This window comes from Capsicum annuum, chromosome 3 (assembly GCF_002878395.1).
Source record: "Capsicum annuum cultivar UCD-10X-F1 chromosome 3, UCD10Xv1.1, whole genome shotgun sequence".
In the NCBI taxonomy this organism is placed as follows: Eukaryota; Viridiplantae; Streptophyta; class Magnoliopsida; order Solanales; family Solanaceae; genus Capsicum; species Capsicum annuum.
This window is the reverse complement of record NC_061113.1, coordinates 234,457,179-234,461,107: the sequence shown is the minus strand read 5'-3', so window position 1 is coordinate 234,461,107 and position 3,929 is coordinate 234,457,179. Positions and strand designations below refer to the sequence as shown.

Sequence of the window (3,929 nt, the reverse complement as noted above, 5' to 3'; positions counted from 1 at the left end):
TACCTCACCTATAAATAGAGGTAGTCTTGCATGTTATTGCAAGTACAAGAAAATATGATAAGTGTGTAAAAGATTATAGTGCGTATTAGTGAAAGAGAGAGTTGAGACAAAGAAAATATTCTAAGTCTACAACTATATTCACTATACAAAAGAGAGTTATTATATTAGTGAAAGAAAGAGTTGAGACAAATAAAATATTCTAATAGGCTATTTGGCCATAAGAAATATTTTCTTTTTTCCGAAAATTCTTTTTACTTTATTAAATTTGTGGTGTTTGGCCATGAAAATTTCAAAAATTATTTCGAAATTATTTTCTAAAAAGTGAAAAAGTTTTTTGTTGTTTTCACTATTTTCCAACTCTAATTCCAACTTTTATTATTATTACATATAACCTCAATTTTTAAATTTTTTACACAAAACCCTCATAATGTTTAAAAATTTTAAGTGTTTAGTCACTAATGCAATCAATAATAATTTTTTTCCATAACTGCTGATTGAACGTGATTAATACAAAAATATCACCATCTTTCGGCTGAGATTGCATCTAAGACATTTTTGAATTATCTTTCTTCAATTTTGTTTCAACTCTATCTTTCTTCAATTTTTGCATTATCTTTCTTCAATTTTTGTATTTCGGTTGATTGAACATTTTTGCATTTTTGGATTATCTTCAATTTTGTTTCAACAGTTTGAGTTAATAAGTGCAATTGGAAAAACTGAAAAGTTATTTGAGAACAAGCAAAGACCTAGTGAAGATTAAATAAAAAAATAAATTATGTGTCTAATAATGCATCTTAACAAATGATCTAAATCAATCATTCTATCTCCTGTAGTTCTGATGCTTGTTAAGAGAGTCATTAGTTGTCAATCTTTGTTCTCGAGTGCTATTTTCTTCGTTAATGTAAACTTGGTTCGAGTAATGGAAATGTCTATATATATAAGAATCACATTTGGTTATATGTTAGTAGGTAAATTAGTAGTTGGGTGATTTTGATAGTATTTAAAAGTTGGGCATAAAATCATATTTAAAAAAGATTTTACGAAAGTCTAAAAAAAATTCAAAAAGACATGGTCAAACACAACTCCAACTCCAATTTCAACTCCAACTTAAAAAATGTTTAGTTTTTATGGTCAAACGGCTACTAAGTCTTTAACTATATCCACTATACAAAAAAAAAAAATATATGTTGAAGGAAGATGTTCTTATGGTGGAGTTTTGGACTCTTCAACTAATCCGAAGTTGCTTGAGTTATACATCGTTGATGGACTGTTGTATCCTGGAGGAGACAAGTCACGAGATATACTGCTGGATCGGTGTAGATTATGCCGCAGTGGACTTGAATCTCCTTAAAGAAAGTGAGATATCCGCGCCTCAACCAAGAAGAAGATGATCTCATTTTCTTTATTTTTTTGTTCATTTTATTTCAGCTGTAATAATTATTGTAATTTATAGTGTACATACTACACTAACATAAACTACTTTTTCTCTAATCATGAAATTAGACATACTATATTTATAGTCTATATGCACCAAGTTCATTTTTGGATAAGTTTTGAGGATCTTGAAAGAATATAATCTTGTGAGATACGAACCCCTTATTTGAAAAGAATTTAAGTTTTGTGCATTGTCAATGTACAAAATATTTTACACTGTCAGGTAGACTTGACTTGCTATTGCAGGTTATTTAGTTTTTTCTTTTAAAATTTTTATGTAAATAATTAGGTAACTTGCAATAGCAGGTGAATTTAAGTGATAGTGTAGAATATTTGTGCACTGATAATGCACAGAACTTAAACTCGAACGCGGAACAAAGCCTACAAGCGTTTCAAGTCATTCTTGTACCTCTGTTATATATCATTTTCGAAGTCTCTACAAAAGGTTTGTTGATTCCATTGATCACCTTAATTATGAGCTTAGAGTCCATTTCTAGGACAATGTTATTCAATCCTAGATTTGAATTGCATTGTAAACCCAATAAAGTACCTTTAATCTCTGCCACATTGTTGAATTTTTTTTCTTTAAAATATTCATACTTTAAATTTAATCCATGCGTGATAGTAATGATGATTATTATAATATTTTATTTTATATCTAATATATTTCTTAGAGAATATCATTACACAGTTAGTCTTGAGTGCTACTCTTGCTTTTTTAGTTTTTTATTCTATTTCTTTTATTATTTTCTAAAAAGTTGAAAAATATATAGTATTTGTTTTCTAGACACCATCTTTTCTTTTATCTATTTGTGATATAAATACAAATTCTTCATTTGCCTCACATTAATCAATGTGCGAAAAAAGACATAGGTAGGTGTACATCCAATCGAATAATTGGTTTTAAAAAACAATCAGTTTAGCCAAGGTTTTCCTCAGTTAAACCTATTTTAACAACAAATAATGTCAAAAGAAGTAAACATTACTTGTGGTAGTGGCAACTAGTATTTCAGAAAGAAAAGAAATTAACATTGCACCTTACTTTTTATCATTGCATCATGCTTCTTTTTTAAACACCTAGGTCTCTATCTCATAGCCGCCCTTCTGATGTTAGATTAGACAATTCGATATGACGAGCTAAACTGAAAAGATATTATGTAGGTAAAAGAAATTAATTTTTGAACTTTTTTTATGACTAATTCAATCATCCCTGCTGATTGCTTCATTTATTTAAGAGAAATGAGTATTTCGGGACCTAGTCTAAAATGTTTTAATTTAAAATAGACGCAAAAAAAACACTTATTTTCTTTCATCTTATAAAAAAAAATAAAAAAATCTCCTCCTTCTGTTACCTCACTAAACCAAAATATTTATTTCAAACTTTCAAATCTGCAAGAGAATTGATAAGAGTATTGAAAAGGAACAGTTTACAAAACTTTAAAATTGAGACAAAACAATTTATTCTTCACTAAAATCTATGTGTGAAGCCTCATACGATAAATATTGAATTTCTTTAACTTTTTTAATATTTATCTTTTCATATTTTGAATCTCATAACCACTGCTATAATTCAGTTGCATAATTGAGCTAATTTTGAATCTACCTAAGTTATCCTTTCAAAAACAAAATGCTCTTACTAATTATTTGATAAATTTACAAACAAAAAGAGTAGTCGTCACTCATTATAGCCAACATAAAATTTTCTTCGTCGTTTTCTTCCTTTACTACTTTTTCCTTTTGGTTACGTGTGGATCTCATTGGATAAGACTGGTTCTTTTCTTATTTGTCTTTTTGCTTTTCCTCTATCTGTTTTCTATAATTATTTTTGTTTATTTTTTCCGTTTGTTGTTTGTTTGTTCATTCATTATTCTTGCATTTTATAAGAGTATTTGCTTTTTTCTGATTAATTTGCTTTTAACAATGAACTTTGTGGTTATAGCAATGGACTTATTAATTGTTGTAAACTCCAACTAAAATAGCTACTCAATTCAGTTGTGATTAAAATAACTGATCTTTCAGAAATCAAGAAGTCTAAATTACTCTTTGAAACTCCAACTACAACTTGCTACTTCACCCCTCTTGTTTTTGTAGCCTTTTAAATTAATTTCAAAATAGAAAGTGGTTTTTAAGAAATCATGAAAATAGTTCTTTTTCTCTCAAATTCAAATTTTAAGATATATAAAGTATAATTAATAAAGTTAGTTTAGTAATATAAATCTCTAACAAGCATTTTCTTAAAGGAGGTTGGCCAAGTAAACATGGATCAATTAAAATGAAAAGATATATATTACCTCTGATAGTCTTATTTGATGTTTTTTTTTTTTTTTTTTTTTTAACTCAAAATAAGTGGTGTTTTACCTAATTAAAAAGATATAATTTTCAAATTTATCTTTGTTTACATATCTCCAAGATATTCGTTTCTTATGTTTACTGTCTATCCGTGTAAAGAGATTAATTTTCCAATAGTTGTAGTTTAACATATGGTAGAAAGTCAT

At 27.5% G+C, this 3,929-nt stretch overlaps 1 non-coding gene across 1 annotated transcript; it reads left to right on the top strand.

Annotated features, from left to right (window-relative positions):
• Nucleotides 1–459: 459 nt before the first annotated feature.
• Nucleotides 460–543, top strand: LOC124897468. Its single transcript, XR_007054186.1, has one exon. It is a non-coding gene; the product is annotated as a small nucleolar RNA Z196/R39/R59 family (small nucleolar RNA).
• The last annotated feature ends 3,386 nt before the right edge of the window (nucleotides 544–3,929 follow it).